This window comes from Hemicordylus capensis, chromosome 4 (genome assembly GCF_027244095.1).
Source record: "Hemicordylus capensis ecotype Gifberg chromosome 4, rHemCap1.1.pri, whole genome shotgun sequence".
In the NCBI taxonomy this organism is placed as follows: Eukaryota; Metazoa; Chordata; class Lepidosauria; order Squamata; family Cordylidae; genus Hemicordylus; species Hemicordylus capensis.
Window position 1 is genome coordinate 276,739,557 of NC_069660.1, and position 14,047 is coordinate 276,753,603.

The 14,047-nt window shown below is 43.9% G+C and overlaps 1 long non-coding RNA gene across 1 annotated transcript in view; it reads left to right on the top strand.

Moving 5' to 3' along the window:
• The window catches only part of LOC128324271 (uncharacterized), a 53,390-nt gene extending 40,634 nt beyond the window's left edge, over nt 1-12,756 (top strand). The window contains exon 3 of the long non-coding RNA XR_008306760.1: nt 12,067-12,756. This is a non-coding gene — a long non-coding RNA (uncharacterized LOC128324271). The remainder of the gene's footprint in view (nt 1-12,066) is intronic.
• The last annotated feature ends 1,291 nt before the right edge of the window (nt 12,757-14,047 follow it).

A 14,047-nucleotide genomic window follows, 5' to 3' on the forward strand; every position in this document is an offset into this window, starting at 1 on the left:
CATTCTAGATAGGAAAGTGAGGAGTTAGGATCTCTAATCTATCTATCTAGCTGGATGCAGATGGATTCTGCATCTTCTCTACACATATGGTGCAGGGAGAGAGGCTTGCCATGTTGCAAGGTAGAAGGGCAGGTAGGGAAGAGAGAGGAGAGGAAGGAAGTTAGTCCCTGAGATTAGCAATCTACATTTCAAAGGGATAGTGTCAGAGCAGTAGAGAAGGGATGACCAATGTCTTGACCCTCTAGCCCTCTGACTTACTAGTCTGTCCTCCACTGTCTGAGACGAGACAGCGCAAAGTCCTTAACTTCCAACAGATAGGACCAAAGCGGGCCATTGATGGGTTGTTTTCTCTTTCTGTGCTTGACAGCTTAAAATGTGCACCCTAGAAAACAGGAAATGGGTTCCCCAGAAGAGTGAAGCTATAAAACTTGAAAACCACTGATCTAACCATTGTTCACCTTGATTATAGTAAAACCCATAAATTAACTCTGTAAGGACTGTGGCTGTGCTTCAGGAACTCTTGATTTCAGTGTAGAAACAATGAAGTCTGTCACTAAACAACCAGAATCATTCTTTAAAATGTAGGCCTTTTAGGAAACTGGGTTACACATGGTTTCCAGAGGGAGCCATATTGATCTGTTACAGCAAAAGTAACAGAGTCTTGTAGCCCCTTAAAAACTAACAATCAATAAGCATAGCTATAGTCCACTTCCTCAGATGCAAGGCCTACAAGTGATGGTTTACTAAATATCTCACAAGAGTTCCTGAGGCTGAGCTTCTCAAACTCAAAGAACTTGCTGACTGACATTTCTCTGCCATATTGTTTGGTACAATATGGACTCAGACAAGGAGACGCTTGAGTGCTATAACACTAAACACAGTTGACAGAATATTTGGAATAACTGGTAAAGCAGCAAGAAGTAGTAGAGAAAAATATCATAATGCTGTTGAGTAAGATTGTCCAGGATTGGCCTGGTGTCCTGGAGTCTTCAGAAACAGGTATCAATCTACAGTAAACTATTGAAAATAATCTTGGAGAATGTAGTGGCTTAATATTGTGAAAAAATATTGGAGACAAATAATCAGGAATAGCTTCAGTCAGAGCTGGCACCCTACTCTTTATCCAAGTAATGCCCATGTGTCTGCTTTGTTACAGTGCTTTTCTCCATATTAATTTGCCAACTTCTGGCTATGCTGGGCTGGAGAATGTGAATTTCAGCACTGCTCCTTACTAGGAGCTTCCACACATTTAGAATTGTCCTCATCTCCTATCCTCCAATTCATCCAAGTTTTAAAGAACATTGAGCAGGCATGTAGCTATGACTGAACAAAGTGACAAATGCCCCCATGCCCTGATAGAAAGGGGGGGTACTGTGTAGGAACGGAGTGATATTGTTTGCCGGTGGTCATGTGAACAAGCCTAACATCGCACCCCATGATGAACTTTTTGATGCTTCAGTTTAGCACAGGGCTGCTAAACGTCCGCCCTCCTGCTCCTGCAGATGTTGGCCTACGACTCCCATAATCCCTGACTATTGGCCACTGTGGCTGGGCATTATGGGAGTTGTAGTCCAAAAACAGCTGGGGGGGCCAAGTTGAGTAGGCCTGGCCTAGTGGGATAAATACTAGTATTAGTGGCAGCCCCCTGCTGTATGTCGCACAGCACACATGATGGCAGGCTAAAGCAACCTGTGCTTGTGCTGCTGGGGTGGGGGCCTGGTCCACTCATGCTGCAGACCAAGGGAATGCGGCATGGGAATCGGTCCTGAGGTAGACCATATCAGGCTGTGGCTGGAGGGATTTATAAAATTCTCCCTTGCACAGAACGTTCTCTGCTGTAAGAAGAGAACCCATACAGCAGGGAACATGCTGGACTTTCTCCCTGTTACGCTAGTGCTCTACTGTGCAGGTGACAGGGCAGCAGAAGGGCCTGTCCTGGATAGGAGAGCACACTTCTGATCAGCTGTCATGCGAACTCCAAACATGAAGACAGGAGGAGGGGAGCATGATGGAGAGAGAGCATGCCAAGAATGTTTTGTTTTTCATCTTGTCCTTACTGTCCTTCTGCATCAAAGACATGGTGGCAGAGGGAAGAAGGTCCATCTTTTCCTTCTTGTCCCAGGGCACACTCCAGCCTTCCTATGCCACTGGCTTTGAGTGGTAATTCTTCTTTTGTACGCCAGTAGAAACTGTAGACAGATGCAGGGCAAATGAACAACAAATAGAACATTAGAGTTTGCTCTGGGAAATTGGGTTTCAAATTCTTCTTCTATGGGAAAGACAGAAAAAACATAACATTGTTTATTCTTCTCTGTTTTTTCTTAACATGCTGCTTTAGAAACAATTAATAACAATAAATTATCCAGTGCTTCACATCTTTAATTTTTCATAGACGGCCTCAAGTACATTGCTGGCAAGCTTCATACACCTTTTATTTGTTCTCTGTTTTCTTTTCTTTTTTGCGGGTGAAGTGCTATGAAGTTGCAACTGTTAACTACTTGTATTGTTCAGGTATTGTGGTGAAGGAAAAGAAGGAGAGAAAATAATTAGCTTCTGGACAGTCTAATCAGTATATTTGCAGTGCATGGCCATTAATTTGATCAATATATAAATCTGTGCTAAATCTCTCTGTTTGACCTATGTGCTTTTAAAGTGAATATATTGTTGGAATTTGAAGAGACAAGTGCATCGAACAACAATAGACATCAGAATCCCTGCCCTGAACAGCCAGGATAGGCAGCTATTAGTCTCAGAACCCCCTCATTACATGGAAGAATAGTGTGTAGGTGGGGGGCGCGGGTGTCTGCATTTGCACATAACATGAAAACAGAGGTGAAGGGACCTCTGGTTTCAAAAACTGTACATCCAAATGTGGGCAACCCAAATGTCATAAAATGGACGTGTGGTTTCCCTCCACAGACAGAGATTTGCAACTTCAGTCCATAGCGAGGTCTGCCGCCTGGACCTCTGGCTTTACAGTGCCAGCATTACATCCAAATGCTGGCACCACAGATTTGAGGGAGGAAGCTCCTCCCTTGTTTAGGCTACTATTGCCTGCCGGGGCTGTCCTTCAAGAAAGAAGAAAGCCCAGGAAGCTAGTTCCCCCTCCATTCTGCGAGTCAGCGAGATTGCAGAGAGGGAGCTTAACTGAACGTCCGAGCAGGGAGAGTGGGGTGTGTGGATCCATTGGGCCCACAGTTCCACGTGATGTGATGTCTGAAGGTGGCCTGTGTGTCTATAGCAGCCAAATCACATACTTGAGGGTGGTTACAGCAGATAAAGCAGTATTAGGAAGGGTCTTCTCTCAAAGAGTATAAAGGTAGGGTGCAAATGAAAGCAGCTAAATCCAACCTTCATTTCCAGGCCAGGAGATCATAATTGTGTCAGGCAGTTCTCTTGCAGGGCCCAGCTTGCAATCTTACATTCAGAGAACTAAATCCCTTGAACTTAGTGTTCTCCTTTGTGGGTAGGAAATCAAAAGTGACACTGCTTCATGATCCAGTGCCATAATAAAAGGCTATTCTGCAGTAGGCCTAAATTGTATCAGCTGAGGCATATGTAGCCTCGGGCACTCGTTTTTCCCCCTCCAGAAGGAAATGGGTGGTGTACCAGTGTCACATACAAATTTCTCTTCCACAGAGCAGATCTTCAGTCGATAGCCTTTAGACCTGGTACAGAGCAGCTACTGTATATTGTTCATCTCTGCCACATACTCCACATTACTGAGCAATTGGCTGGCTCAGATATTTATTTAATCTTTGCCCAACTAACTCTCATTGACTTAACTAGAAATGTTTTTCATGATGTATGTTTATGTTGTGTCTGAATATATCACAAGAAAACCCATGAGAAGGGTGTGCTGCATTTAGCTGGCAAACGTCTGGGTCAAACAAAAAATTGTGCTATCTTGCAGTCTAAATTGGTGGGACCTGTATCACAATGTGTTTTGCCCCAAAGCACTGTCCTATCATAGAGAGCCACAAGGCAGTTAGGTATGTCATTTTGTTTTATTATGTTGCACACGATACTATGCAATGATGAAAGTGCTGTTACATTGCAACAGAATAAACTTGCATGACTTTCCCCTCTGCCTTTGGCATTCACTGAATGCCAAATGACCTTTGATAATAGTCCTAATCAGACATTATGTTCTACAAATGTGCAGATGCCTGTATACTCGTATATTTTTTTGTGTGAATGACAGTATCTGAGTTCCTTTAAAAAGTGAACCTGAGCCCTCTTCAGATAATATGAGCACCCCAGATGTTCATGGTTACAACGGACAAAAGCGGGTAGGAAGTCCCGCCACCACGATGTCAATCACCCTCTCGTACCAATGATCATGGCCAATGGCACTGTTCATCTGAAGGGGTGGCGCCATAAGGACAATCATGGAGAATCCATGAGCTGCAACCTGGATTCAAGAGGGCTATGGGTACAAACCCCTGAAATGCATGGTAAAGATGTGTACTGCTGTTCGTACATGCGTGAATAATTGTACCTGTATACAGATCTTTCTATGTGGTCACTAGAGTCGACACCGACTTGACAAAACTTAATATAGATCTGTACCTGTATACATTGTTCGTTAGTTGTACAAGTGTTCAATATAATACCTAAAATCTGTATGCAGAGACAAATCCAGGTTTGCCACTGAACATGCAACAGAGACCCACAGACAGTCACAGATCCCTGAAGAGTACATTTGTATGGGAGGAGATGGTGAGCAGCCGTTGTTTGTCTGGGCGGGTGATCCACCCACCCAGGGAAGGGAAGATAATCATCTGTGGGGAAGGTAGGTTTAACCTGCCTTCCCCAAAGCCTGCATGCGAGCCCTTCTCACTGCTCACAAGAAGAGGCTCAAAGAGTCAAAAGAAGTAGGAATGGCAAAGCCACCATTTTTTGCCCGAGGTGGCATAGGGAGAGTTTTAGAAATAAAGAAAACTGAAATATCTATGAAACAGATCTGTTCTTTCAGGAATATGCCAATAATAGGCTGAGCAACATTTCCTTCTCATTCATGGCTTGCTCTAAAAGGCCGCAACAAAGCATTTTCGGGAATAGCATTGTTTAAGCCTTGCTCAGATATTCCTTCAGCAAAGGGTGATAAATATATTCAGTCTATTATGTCTGCACAGTATGTCTTTTGCATCTCATCTCCACAGAAGCCTTTTCAGCCATCACTTTTTTTTAAATGAAGAAGTTATTCCTCTATTTTAGGCTTCTTAGATTTGTGCTCCATTACCCTTTGCTTGCATTCCCGCTAGAACTTGTCGGTCATTCAGAACAGCCTGGTAAATCGCTTGCCTAAAGCAACTTTTAGCCATCATTTTTGAACCAAACAAAGGGGACTCCCTTATCACTACACTCCAACTAGGACTTGGCCAAAAAAAAAATGAGGAAATGTGGAGAATACCAAAGACCCTTCTGGTTTCTGGAGCTCTGTTGTCATCCGTAGTATGGTATTTAGAATATTTTCGATGGTAGTGACCTGTAAAGCTGCCTGACCTTTCTGTAGTTAACACTTCATCCAAGCTGCAACACCACTTACCCTACTAGTAGCATCTGGTTGTGAGGAAACAAACTGTGGGACCTGGGTTCTATTTTAAACTGTAGGAGACTACATGAGGTCAGAAAATAATGCTAGGGCCCAAATTAATATGTGGAGCCTCAAGCTCACTAAATTAAAAGAGGAAGCAGAATTTATGTAACAAAGAGGGATGCAAAAAAGAAGGGAGCATGGAGAACAATGCAAATAAATATACAATTTCAAGCATGTATCTTCATACACACTGACTGAGATCTTGGTTTATTTTATGTTTATTATTTATTTATTTATGCATTACGGCTCTATGCCACCCTATCTGAAGGCTTTGGCAGTGTACTACTACAAGAACAAACAATTTAAAACAATAGACTTAAAACCATATAAAACAAATATTAAAACAGTTTAAAACCATTTAAGTTAAAAATGAAGCACATATGCAGCAAAGGAAGCACATGTGCATTTGCTGCATTCTTTATTCTTTATGCCAGCGTGGTGTGGTGGTTAGAGTGCTGGACTAGGACCGGGGAGACCCGAGTTCAAATCCCCATTCAGCCATAAAACTAGCTGGGTGACTCTGGGCCAGTCACTTCTTTCTCAACCTAACCTACTTCACAGGGTTGTTGTGAAAGAGAAACTCAAGTATGTAGTATACCGCTCTGGGCTCCTTGGAGGAAGAGCGGGATATAAATGTAATAATAATAATAATAATTCCAGAGTGTGGACACTCATGGGGGGCTGATTCTGGTGGAGCTCCCCGTCCCTCTGAAGCACACTGTGACCTCTGATAATCTGTCCCTGGAGACTGCATGACCTTAGGGGGCATATGCTCAGGGCTCACAGAACACTTCAGAGGGGAAGGGAGATCAGTGAAAATTGCCCCACCACTATCATGCAAATGCCCTTGCTGCTTTACGCTGCAATATAGCTGCTGCCGGTTACCTGTGCCCAGCAGAGGAGGAGACCACTTTCCATCTACCAGCAGGAGGGCACAGGGTGGGAGACTGTGTCTGACTACTGGGTGCTGCTCCTCTGCTGCTATTGTTGCAGTCACTGGTTGTGTGAGTGTTGGCAGGACTGGGGCCCTTGGGCTGCAAGACTGAGCAGTTTTGGTTCCACCTGCCCACCTCCAGGCCTGCCACCAGCAGGCCGCCCCTTTGGGGAGCCGCCTTGGTGAGCAGTGACGGCGAGGGCCACCCCACCCCCGGTTCGGTATCTTTGGGCTGGGGGTGGGGATGAGTTTGTCCTGGTTAGGATTGTTTTCATTGTTTTGAGTCTTTCTGGAGATGGGGAGATAGAGGGGCATGTTCACTGGTTTCAAGGCGACTATTCCAGTGGTGATGGGGAATAGAAGAAGTTATGTTGGCAGGTCAGCAGGCCATTACAGGGGAAGGGAAATAAGAAACTTAATAGCTGTTTCCCCTTCCAGCTGCACTATAAGCTCTTTGACCTTGGGGAGCAGTGCCAACTACCTGCAGAGCCTTGCCTTGCTCCTCTTTAACGCCAGGTCAGTCCAAAATAAATCTGAAGTAATCCATGATTTCATCATGGATGAAGGGGCTGACCTGGTGTGTATTACAGAGACTTGATTGGGGGAGTGTTGGCCCTCCCTTTTCGTGGTCCACTGAGGCCACATCCCACCAAGCTCCATAATGCTCACATCACCAGACTGTGGGCAAGGCATCAGGACGTATCCAGGGTGGCAGCTATTCACCACAATCTTCAAGAAGGCATGCCAAGCATGATCGTACCTTTTTGGAATAGACCTCCCCCCCACCCCCATCCCCCCCACCCCGAAATTGTGCTTGTTTAAGACATTTTTGGAGGGCAGCAATGCAATTGCTGTCAGAAGAAGCACTGGAACCGCATGGCATTTAAAGAGATTTAAAAGCCTTTTCCCTACCAAGGGCGGGCGGACCATTCCAAAAAAGCATGATCGTGCTCGGAACACCTCCTTGAAGATCATGGCCAATGGCTGCCACCCGGGATACATCCTGATGCCTTGCCCACAGCCTGGTGACATGAGCACTATGGAACTTGCTAGGATGTGACCTCAGCGGACCAGGAAGAGGGAGGGGCTCCCCTGCCCTGTCAGCTGTTGGACTGTGGTTGGATGAATATCTGCAATGCAATTCACAGTTAGAAAAATTAACCATGGGTTCGGCAACCTCCGGTTTCATGTTACAAGTGAATGCGGCCTCTGTGTATTCAGTGCTCCTAAGTACATGTATGGGAATTGCTAAATCAGGATGCATCATGTCTTCATAGTAGAATGTCAGAACTAAAACATAGTGCTAGTTAACTGATGAAATAACCTCATTTATTTCCTGAGTTCTCACACAATCTATAAATTGCTCTTATATGAAGGTAAACTATAGATCCACTGTAGCCTTGTGATTTGCATTAAGTAATATATCTTTAGGCTCAGATCAACCATTACAGAATTCTGAGTTGTGGGTTTTCACAAACAACTCCCAGGTCAGAGAAGCAATTAATTAATTGATTTAAGAAATGTTGTATATTTTACATGCACTTATTAGATAAAGAAAGAGAAACAAAAAACCCCCCGATGTGAGGCTATTGCAATTAGCCTCAAGTAATTTACTGTTTAAGATGTAGTCCTTTACAGGATTATACTTACAAGATAAAAATTACATTATCGAGGATTTTAATGTATACAGAAATTCTGTCAGGATGCAGCTTATTAGGAAGTGAACACTGGTATTAGCTCATTAGGGGGAAAGCACTTTTCCCCCCTAAAAGGATTACATGTGTATATAATGAACCAAGCCTATTAAAGAATAAGCAAAAAAGCAGAATGAAAAATATAATATAAATGAAACTTTTTTTTAGTTTTACCATTCCAACATTAACCTGATTTACAGAATTCCTTTAATTTGCTCCAGAATTATGATATTATTGAAAAATATGCAGCTAGTAAGTCTCTTCACAGAATCATCTAACCTAGGTTAGAGGTAGATAATTCAGGTGTGCATGCTCGTGTGAACCAGAGCAAATCCTCTAAGCACTGGTAGTCCAAATCTGGGTAACCCTGCTTCCAACCCTCAATTGTAACCCAGGTTAGTGAAGAGAAGGAGCACTCGTACCTTAGGTCATTATAATGGTGTTTCTACTTTTCCTGGGTTTTGCAGGTCCCAGCAGCCAGCAGCCATATTTGTCAGAGAGCACTGAGACTAGAGGGACTGGATCTATGAATGTGCTGCTTTGCACAGTACACTCTATGATCGCTTGCTCAAAATGGCTTTAATGGACTTGCCCCACCTCCTCCCCCTCGTGGCCAATCTGTAGGAACATAAAGAGGATTCCCTTGTCCTGGCAGGGTGGAGCACACTGGGGAGACTTCCCCAATGCTTGGAGGCTCCTTCTTTACCAGCTCCCAAATGCAGCAATAGAAAGTGCGGCTGTGGTGCTCAATGCTCATCTGAAAGTGGGGCATACAGAGTCGACCAGAGGCTCTGCTCCTCTGCTTTAAATTTCATTGAGTGTGACTCCTGAGAATGTGGACAAACTGCTTTGGGCTGTATGTAGGGCTGTGCAGAGCTGGTTCTGTGTGAACCTGGTTTGAATAGAACTGGCCTGGTTCGACACTCCCCCTGAATGTTCAGGTATGTAGCTTGAGATTGCTCCTGGATCCAAAACTCTCTCTGGTTTCTCAGTTTGAGGCAGTGGCCAAGAGCTCTTTTTATCAGCTACGCCCATTTCTGGAGGTAATTGACTTCAAAACAGTGGTACATACGCTTGTAACTTCCAAGCTTGTCTACTGTAATGCACTCTACAAGGGGCTGTCTTTGTATGTGGTCTGGAAACTACAATGTGTATAGAATGTGACAGCCAGATTGGTCTCTGGGACAACCTGCATACTTATACTGTATGCATTGTGGGGCTGAAAAGGAAAGGAAAGATTGTGCCATCGAGTCAATGTCGACTCCTGGCAATCACATTCCATATGATTTTTTTAAAAATTGCACTGACTGCTGATATGTTTCTGAGTGATATACAAAGTGCTGTTTATTACCTATTAAGCCCTCAATGGCTTGGGTCCAGGATACTTAAGAGAGCGCCTTTTTGTCATGAACCATGTTGCCTATTGATATCATATGGAGAGGTCTGGTTATTATTGTCACTGGCAGTGATTATCATTACCTAGATGTTTTTGGACTACAACTCCCAGCATCCTCAGCCACAAAGGCCATATCTGGGGATGATGGGAGTTGTAGTCCAACAACATAAGGGGGCCCAAGGTTGAGAAACCCTGACCTAGGTAATTTTGGAGCCCAGACCTGAAGGGCTTCAGAGGTCCCTCCCCCACCACAAGGTCCCCCCTTAATGAGAAAATAAAAGAAATCTACATTTTGGGGGCCTCCCCAGAATCCTGCCACCTCCCCACCTGCAGGAAGGAACAAGGTGGAAAGTGCAGCCCACCCTAGTGTTGTGAACCCCACTCAGCAGTTCTTTTCAGGGAGGACACAACTAGAGGGAGAAGGTCATGAAGGCTACTTTCTCTGGCCTTCCTTGGCCCTCTGAAGGAGGTGGTGGGTGGTGCATGAGTGCTGGAGGAGCCTGGCCCTCTCCTGCCTTGTCCGAGGAGGAAGAGGAGCCACCCCTCCCCTCCAGGTGCACAACTTGAAGTGTTGATGCAGTGCCACTCCCTGCCTGGGCTGATGGGCATCTAGGTAGAACCATGGCCACTGAGGCAGATGGACAGCTGCTGGATAAGGCACTGGCCAAGGTGCAGGAAGCACAGTAGCTGTTGCTGCGGGCCAGTTCTGGAGTGGGCCTCCCGGTGGTGCCCAAGTCTTTCTCAGGCAAGGCACTGGCAGCAAGGAATGGTGGCCACAGCCTGCCCTGCCACACTGGCTACAAGGAGGGTCAGCTGGACTCCGAGCAAGCCTCTTCACTCTTGCCGTTGTGGCTCAGCCTGGGGCACGCCTTGTCGACCACCACCACCTCCAACCTGCAGAAGGCAGGCTGCACCTCTCCTGACTACCTGCTCCTGCTGCTGCCCTGGGTGAGAAGGGGCACAGCAACGGCTCCTCCAGGCTCTCCCCAACCCCCCAACCCCAGAAGCTGGGGGGCATTGGCGAAAATGGCAAAGATCGAGGTCAGAAGTAGGGTGGGCACGGGGTTGTGGCAGGCCGCTTGCTGAGGCCCCCCCAGAGACAGGAGGCCGTGGACCTGATCCCCAAGGTCCGTAGCAAGTACGCCTCTGGCCACAGGCTCATTTGGTGGCAACTCGGACTGGGCCTTATCTGTGTCTGTCCATGGGCTTTGGAATATGCTCCCTGTCAAAATAAGAGCATCTCCATCTCTGTTTGCTTTCAGGAAGACCCTAAAGACACACCTGTTCTCTCCGGCTTTTAACTGAAATCAATTTTAAACTGTTAAAACTGTTGTTAACTGTTTAATTTTTTTTATGCTATGAAACTGTTTTAATTTTTCTATTCTGTGAAATTGTTTCATTTTTACCCTGCTTTTTATTTGTTGCTTTAAATTGTGTACACCACCTTGAGATACAAATATCAGGCGGTATATAAATGTGATAAATAAATACGTATAAATAAATATGGTAAGAACCCTTTCCAGTCCAAAACCACCTACTTCTGATCGTGTGTAAGAGCCCAGTATCTGATTCCAGTTATATGTATGCGATTAAGATAATGGACACAATTTGTTTATTCTGGAATGCTCAAATGGATGAGAGCTGTCTTGGCAGTACTAAATGTGCAAATGATCTGGAGACTGCAGTCAATCACAAGTCAATCTGAATATGAAAATATGATGCAGGTGCAAAAAAAAAAAAAGGCAAATAGGACATTGAGCAGCTTTACTAGATAATAGTTCCCGATATGAATACATTACAAATATGACAAATATTTATATACCGCTTTTTAACTAAAGTAGCCAAAGTGGTTTACATAGATATAAAAATAAATAAGTAAAATGGCTCCCTGTCTGCAAAGGGCTCACAATCTAAAAAAAGAAATCAGCAGGGGCCACTGGAAGGATGTGTGCTGGGGATGGATAGGACCAGTTGCTCTCCCCCTGCTCAATAAAGAGAATCACCACTTTTAAAAGGTGCTCAGTTAGCAGGGGACCCACTACACAAGAATCACAAGAATAAATCATTCTGCCCTATTCCACACTAGTTAGACCTCATCAGACCACATTTTAAGAAGGATATAGACAAATTCTACAGGTTCATTAGAGGGCAATGAGGATGGCCAGGGGTCTATGGATATGAGGAAAGATTAAAGGAATGTTAAGGCTGAAGAATCTATCTAATACCAGACAGGCTGCCACATAAAAGAGGACAAAACTTGTTCCCTGCTGCCAGATGATAGGACTAGATCTAATGTGCTTTATAAAGTTTGACTAAATATTAGGAGAAACATCTTAATTATAAGCACATTTCAACAATGGAACCAATTACATGGAAGCGTGGACTCTCCCTTGAAAAATAAAAAAAGTTCAATTTTCTATTCATCTGTCTTTTTTTCTAGAAACACCTTATCCAGATGCCCAGTATAATCCAGAATGGGTCATCCAGAATCAAAAATTGAACTTTTCAGACACAATCACAAACATTTTGTTTGGTGAAAACCAAACACAGGCTTCCAAAGTAAGAACCTCATCAAGCATGGTGGAGGAGGCATCATGTTTTGGGGCTGCTTTGCTGCATCTGGACCTGGATGGCTTGCCATCATTGGTGGAACCATAAATTCAGCTGCAAATCAGAAAATTCTAGAGGACAACATCAGACCATCTGTCTGTGAGCTGAAGCTGAGCTAAAAGTGGGTCATGCAGCAAAACGACCCTAAGCATTCAAGTAAGTCTACCATAGGGTGGCTGAAGAAGAGATTTCATGTTTTGGGGTGGCCAAGTCAAAATCCCAACCACAACTCTTATTGAAATGTTGTGGTAAGACCTGGAGCAAGCTGTCCATGCAAGGAAGCGCTCAAATATCACAGAGCTAAAACTGTTTTGTATGGAAGAATGCACCAAGATTCCTCCAAGCTGATGTGAGAAACTGATCACCAGTTACAGAACATGTTTAGTTGCCGTTACTGCTGCTCAAGGAGTACCGGTGCCACCAGTTATTGAATGAAGAGTTCACATATTTTTCACACAAGGATTTTTGTTGTTGAATATTTCTGTTGCATGAATATTCAAAATATATTCTTTTTGCCTGAGTTACTTATTCATTGGGGTTGCCTTTCTCTCTTATCAGGGTTTAGTTTGGGGTATAATCACGTTTCGAATAAGAATTGTGTTAACATACAAACTATCTTAGAGGGTTCACAAACTTTTTCTTAGCTCTGTACTCTGAGTGTTGGTGACAGATAGACTTACATTCCAGAACCCAGTCTTTTATATCGTTGAAGATTCCTCACTGAAATGTTAGCTAATATTTTTCCTTTCTAATGCAAAAACATTGTGTGAAATCAATACAGTTTTACAGTGATGAAAGTAATTTCAGGACAAATGTTCTGCAAAGAGTTGAATAGGCATGGGATGGCACCACCTGTCCTGCACCCATATTCATGCAACAAAGCAACAATAGCAAGAGAGGGGTCATGCCTTCATCTCTTGCTTGTGGGCTTCCCAGAGGCATATGGTGGGCGCCTGTTGGAAATGGGATGCTGGACTAGATAGGCCTTGAGTCTGATCCAACAAGACTCTTCTCATGTTCCTAACATATAAAAGGAGCATACAGTCTCTACACATGTAATGATCTTCTGTGATCACACAGGTATAGATTTTGAGGAATAATTGTGACCATCATTATAGGCATGTGTTCATAGGAATTAGATACAGCAAATGAGTGGAGGCAGTATGAGCAGATAAAACATGATCCGTCAGCCCCACAGTGCATACAGTATAAGTAAGCACACTTTTAGGGAAGTATGCATAGAATTTTAACTGGCATGACATTTCAGTCCAATGTGATGCAGTGATTAGAGGATTGGACTAGGACCAGGAAGAACTGAGTTCAAATCTCCACTCGATCATGAAACTCACTGGATGACTCTGGGCCAGTCACTTATATCTCAGCCTAACCACACAGGGTTGTCGAGAGGACAAATATAACTCATCTGGTCTTCCTGGAAGAAGAGGAGAATATAAAAGTAGTAAATAAATTTTGTCCTTGGCAAAAGGCCCCATGGATTTCAGTGGAACTTAGATTTCTCATATACAGGTGCATCAAATTATAGCCTTCTCTCCATATTTCAGCACATTCAACTGAAATCAATGGAACATCACTCAAACCAAAGTATTATAATCAGGCTGCTCTTAATATACCAGAAGAGAGTGTATCTTCTGTTTCAACAGTGCATGTATTTGCTTTTTAAATAAACAAATATTTTATGCCATTTTCACTAACGTTCTCTTCCAAGGCAGGATAAAACCCAGAGATATACAGTAAAGTGTACAACTATCCAAAGGTTTAATTAACGTGCTTCAAAAAGGGAAAAGAAAATT